The 6,188-nt window shown below is 34.0% G+C and overlaps 1 non-coding gene across 1 annotated transcript; it reads right to left on the minus strand.

The window, feature by feature from the left end:
- Positions 1-4,255: 4,255 nt before the first annotated feature.
- On the minus strand, positions 4,256-5,281 carry LOC103314946 (uncharacterized). Its single transcript, XR_010335772.1, has 4 exons — positions 5,056-5,281; positions 4,809-5,005; positions 4,658-4,752; positions 4,256-4,607 (listed from the first exon to the last, which is right to left on the minus strand). It is a non-coding gene; the product is annotated as an uncharacterized LOC103314946 (transcript).
- Positions 5,282-6,188: the final 907 nt, after the last annotated feature.

Below are 6,188 nucleotides of genomic sequence, written 5' to 3' on the forward strand. Positions count from 1 at the left end.
TTGAAATTAGCAGGGACTTATTTATTGAGGCATCATTTTCACTTTGTTCGACTGTACTGTATTTTAGTTTGTTTTATTTCGAAAACGAATAGTGATAAGGAATTTAGCAAATTCCTTGAAGACTTCTAAATTTAGAAGAATTTAGAACTAGGTTTTTCAAGATAGTTAAATTTAATTTGAAAATAATTCTTTTTTTTTTTAATTTTTCTACAGTACTTTGTCACTAAGATTAGTTATTTATGTTGTGGGGGTGGTCGAGCAGTGGTGGGTAGTGTTGAAACACGGTTAGTCTGGGCAAAACCTTTTGCACATAATCGTGCCTTATAACGAATATTTTTATTATTGGGGGATCTTTTAATTTTGAACACCCACTTAGATCCGATTACCTTTTTATCAACTGGTAGGTTGACAAGATTCCAAGTATCGTTCTTCTTCAAAGCGTCCAGTTCCTCCTGTATCGCAATCGCATTTCTCCACTCTTCGGATTCGCTACTGGTGATTGATTCGTCATATGTATTTGGGGTATCGCCCTCAACTATGTTTATCACATAATCATCAAGATTGTTTGGTGTTTTTAAAATTGCACGTGGTCTCAGATTATACCCTCTTCGATCTTCAGTTTCTGGTAATGGTTCTTCCTCGGGTTCTTTAGTTTGATCGTTTTGGTCATCATGCTCTAAATTTCTTTCATCGTCGTGAATTTCATCCGTGATTACAATCTTATTTGCTCTGGGTAAAGTCAGTTCATTATCTTCGCCGAATGTTACATTTCATTTTCGGGCGGTGGCCGGAGCGGTCGGACGTGTGCGTGCGTCTTGTTCGTTAAATTATTAAATAAATTATTAAACGGCGACCGCGACACGAATTAATTAAGGTGATTCTGTGCTGTGCTGTGCTGTGAAATTTTAAGGATACTTTGTACAAGGGACGATTTAACCGCAAGTACACTTTTATTAAATTGGGGCGCGAATTAAACTTTAATCTTGAAACGAGACAATCTAGCGGCCGATTTAATTCATTTGTTAAATTTTAATTTTGAACGTAAATAAAATTTATTCAAGTATTCGAAATAATTTCAATGCAGTCAAGGGCCGGTTAATTTGTTTTCGTTTTCAATTCAATTCGAGCGCGAGTCCGTTTAGTTTTAAATTTAAACAAATTCAAATAAAACGAACTTTAATTTCGAAATGAGACAAATTAACCTTAAATTTGAATGCACTTTCACGGCCGGTTTAATTTATTTATTAAATTTTAATTTTGAATTTAATTGAAATTTATTCAAGTACTTGAAATAATTTGATTGCAATTAAGGGCCGGTTTACAGTAAACGATTTAAATTTTAATTCCGAATTAAAGAATAATTTGTTTACATTTTTAATTTAATTCGAAGCGCGAATCAGTTTAAGTTTAAATTTAAAAAAATTCAAATGAAAACGAATTATTTTATTTCAGAATTAGAATTTGTTCTGTAAATGACTAATCTGTTACCATGACAACTTATATAATAATATATAAAAGCCAAGAGTACGACCATAGAATAAGAGAGAGGAAGAAGCGAATCTCTCTGTCTACCCCTCGTTTTTTCGCGAAAGCGCCACCTAACCCTGAGAGAACGAAATAATTCGATAATAGCGGGAAATTCAAACAGGACATTTTATTTATTTTCCAAATTTAAAGAATTATAAATGTTAAATGATTCTGTACTCATGCACCGTTACGAGACATTTTAATAAAAAAGCATCTGTAACAGTTGCAATAGCACAAAAACATTTAACATCGCTTAATAAAATGAAACAAAGTCTTTCCAATAAAAATTTATTAAAAAAATAATAACGTGCTGGAATGTATAGGCAAAATTAATTTAACTCGAATTGTTCTTCATAAACATACTCAGATCTAATAATTTATGTAAATAAAAATAAATATGCGTATGGTGGTAATGCCATCACCCAAGTGCCAGAGTTTTCAGGTCGCATCTACAGCCTCTGACCTGACCTAACGACCACTAGTAGTGACCGGGACCGACGGCTTAACGTCTCCTCCGAAAGACGAGTTAGGTGCGATGTTTTGGCATTACATTATCCGGTCACCCATCCAAGGAATGACCGGGGTCAGAGCTGCTTAACTTCATAGATTAATTATATCTATGAAATCAGCAAACCTATGCAACTAATGTAAATACATTGTCTAAATACACACAATGATCCAGAGAAACTGAGTATGTTGGCATCAGATTTAATTATTGAATTGCTACCTGAAAGTGTACACTATTGGTATCCTTTAAAATTTAAATTCAGATTGCTAACAGACACAGTATTTCGGGATCAGTCTGTATAAATACATCAGTTTTGTTGGTTTGATTACTTGTCTACAGACTGTTCAGAAAAGCAAAAAAATATCAAAATTTTGCTTGTAACCTTTGACAATAGTCCAATTTTTAAGTCCCTTAAGGTTAAATTTAAACAACTATTTTTCGAAATTTATTCGCGGTTATAAAGTTTACGGACGTTTGTAAAAGCGGCCCTAACACGTACTACCTAACAGTTTGATGTAAAAGTTTTTGATAAGTTTTGAAATTTTTTAAAAGTAATCTCGATTGCATCATAGTTATTAGTAAATTACTCAAACACAAGAGAATTACAAGTGTGCTAAAATTATTTTAAATAAAAAGCCACATATCTGATATACATAACTATAACTGGAAGTTAACTGATTAAAACTACCATGTAATCATTTAAATTTATACTAATAGTAGGCTTTAATATTGATTAACTTGTATGATACTTGTAGAATACGTTTTTTCGCTTAGTTTCTAAATTAAGCAATCACAAAAAGGACAAACCTTGTTTTTTTAACAGGCATAGGCGTTATAACATTGTGTAAAACAACATAAAAGATTAAGACATAGAGGGACATCTCATCAAAGATGAGAGTACAAATACGATCCCTCTTATTTCGGCCTATTTTCCGACTGAGAACACTGAACAAATGATTTGAAATACCCGGTCGAATAGAAACTTGTGCAAGAGTTGCCTTCAGTGTGCGTTCTGACGGCAGTATAAACATCTTAGAAAGAAGTCTATACGTTCGAGGACTGTTCTTGTAAATGGCAACGGCATCAGCCCTTTCCTCAAACGTAAAACTTCTTCCCTGTGGTTTAAACTTATAATTTCTCAACTGACTTTCAAAAAATTTTTGTTGTACCGGAGTAAGATCTTCAATTAAATGGCGCACATGCTCATCCTTAGCCAAAACGATTGCTGCTTTCAAGTTATTCTTCGATTTTTCCAGCCTTTTCACTCTCGCGTTCAACTGTTGGGCAAATTTATATAATCTTCTTTCGTCTTCACCAAATGTGTGGGGTTTCTTGCTTATCCCCAGTCTCGATAATAATGCTAAAAAAACATTTTACACAAATAATAACCAACAGCTGGTATAAACTTACGATGACGATTTCCCTTTTTACTTGTAGCAGGACCAGCAGGAGAAGGAATTCGCCGTTCAAGACGGGGAGGAGACACTTCTAATTGAGCATTTGGTTGCTCTGATGTGTCTACAAGCAATTAATTAAGTAGTTCACAAAACAAAAAAACTTAATGCCGGCACAATGCTGCCCTGCCCAAAAAAAATTAAAAGGTATTCTTTCATAAAATAAAAAAATCAGTAAAACACAACATTATACTTACAATATTCATGAAACGCTGTACAAATCTAGAAGCAGTAGGTACTAAATATCTAAATAGTTTTGCATAAAGAGAAGATTTAACATAAACACCATTTCTTAAAAAACCTGGTTTTTTCTTCAAACCTGGTTTTTATTTTAAAACATTCACTAGCACAAAATTACGATCCAGAAGCAGATAATAATAAAAAAAAGAATAACAAACCACAGCCTACAACTAAGGACCGGTTTACAGAATATTTTAATTGCAATCAAATTTTAATTCGAGATTAACTCAATATTTGTCAATGCATTTTAATTGGTGACTTAACGTCGAATTAGATTAATTCGGAATTAAATCTTAATTTCGCTTTCTGTAAACCGACCCTTGTAAATAAAGATAAAACATCACCTTTACGACTTATAGAGTGCACTAAGAACATTATAATAATACTGAGAAGTGCTACTGACTGCATGCTTACTACTTTTCAACTTTTACTCTTAATACCTCCGTCACCCATCAAAAAACGAACACCTTCCCCTGCTTCACCCACTGCTACAATATTTTGGTCCGGTTCGGATATAATGACATTTTAACCCCTGTCAAATAAAAAAATATTAAAAATAGTTATATATAGAACATAATAAAATTTTATTTTATCGAAAAGCGGATCGAAAATGTTAAATCACGAAGAGCGCAGCCCCTACGTGAATTGATTCAGCGTGCCGATCATAAAATTTTATTTTTCTTCAACGAAAATCTCACGTTTTGCAGGTACATCTCCTTTCATAGGTGTCTCTCTCTTCCTGGGTGTCACTCCCACTGCTCCTAGCCAAAAAGGAAACTCTTTTGTGGGAGTAACAAACTTGGGTTGAAGTGACACCTCGGATGGAGATGACTGCCCCAACTCCAACGGTCTTGGACTTGGTGTACTGTCCCGACGACCTGATAAAAATAAGTAATAAACAATTTTAATTGAAGTAATTGTCTTCCACCTGTTGGTAAGTTGAGGGAAGGAACAGCAAAACGGGTTAAACGTGTGGTCCCGGACAGGAAATCGTCATCTATAAAATGTTTATAACAAACACGCCTGTAAAAAATATATTAAAATTCCAAGATATAAAGCAAATCAAAAATATGTATTACGCAATTCTGTTGAGACGACAGTCCGACAATTCAGGCCACTTTGGATTATTGACGGCCTGCCTCCATCTCAAACAGATGTCCAACGCTCTCTTAGGGTTGGGAAACCGGAACATGGGTGCATGCTTGTTGGTACACCCTGGTACCGAACAAACATGCCCCGAGGTCCTAGCACAGGCCCTAGGTCCTTGTTACATTTTCTACAATCCAGTCCAATTTTGTAAAACGTTAATTTCTTATATTGGCTTACCTTTGACGATTAAAACTACAGAATAAACCAACGAAACGATGATAAAAACTCGTTTCTATGCTCGTTGTTATTAAACGGTCACAGAATTAAACGGTTTAAATTGACCTTTGTTTGAAATTATTTGAAAAACGTGCTGTCGGTATTACAGGCTACGACACCAAAATGCCGGGCAAAGAATACAGCAGTGTAATTTGTGCTGCCTACTAATTACTACTAATGCGCTCCCTTGCGGTGGTTGAGAGCTTTATTTTTAGTCGACCAATAATGTGGCTTTACTTTCATAGCCCTGCGTTGGACCGCTCCGAGGAGTCTGCACAACGACAAAAAACACGCTTTTGTTTCTGCGCACAAGAACGTAGAAAGTAAATGTAATAAGTGGCTTGGTAATTAACAATTATTCCGGATTGATTTTTTTCTCGATTAAAGCTAAAATAACAATTGCTTTGTAATCGTTATTTTTAAAATGAGTTGTAAAAAAATTTTGAAAAAATTCACATGCACCAAGAAAAGTAGATAAAGTTCTTGTAGTAGTTACAAACTTTTATAGCACCAGAGTGAGATTTGTAAATGTTGAGATTTTTCATTTTTTGCTCCACTTTCCACAAAAATAAATAAAATGTGGGCATTTGCATTAAAAAAGCTGCTCTACTATAATTTGTATTTTTAATGATTTATGAGATTTCAAGTAAGCTTGAAGTTAAAATAGTAACGAGATCGATAGTGTTTATTTGAAAGAAATGTGGCTGAACGTTCTTCCTGACTGGTGCTATGATGTGTTTACTGATCTCTTATTACGAGTGTGTAATTAAATAAAACGCACAATCTTTTAAAAAAGTTTATTCGAAAAAATAGAAAAGTTGTTAAACAAAAAACATTCCAAAAAACAAAGCTTAACATTAATTAATAGTAGGCAATTGTTCTTAGAACCAAAACTGAGTAACTCTTCTTTAAACCAAAACAAGTCTCCGACTTTATTTCTCCTCGAAGTCATCGAGAATTCTGTATTGTTCTTCATTCCCCGCCTCAAAAACGTCTTCGACCTGCGTGCTATAAAAACACATTTAATTACTTGACTTATGTGTTATAGTTTATAATTTATTACGTCAGGATTATAGGGTAAATAAACTACGATC

The sequence above is a fragment of the Tribolium castaneum genome, chromosome 11 (assembly GCF_031307605.1).
Source record: "Tribolium castaneum strain GA2 chromosome 11, icTriCast1.1, whole genome shotgun sequence".
NCBI classification, from domain to species: domain Eukaryota; kingdom Metazoa; phylum Arthropoda; class Insecta; order Coleoptera; family Tenebrionidae; genus Tribolium; species Tribolium castaneum.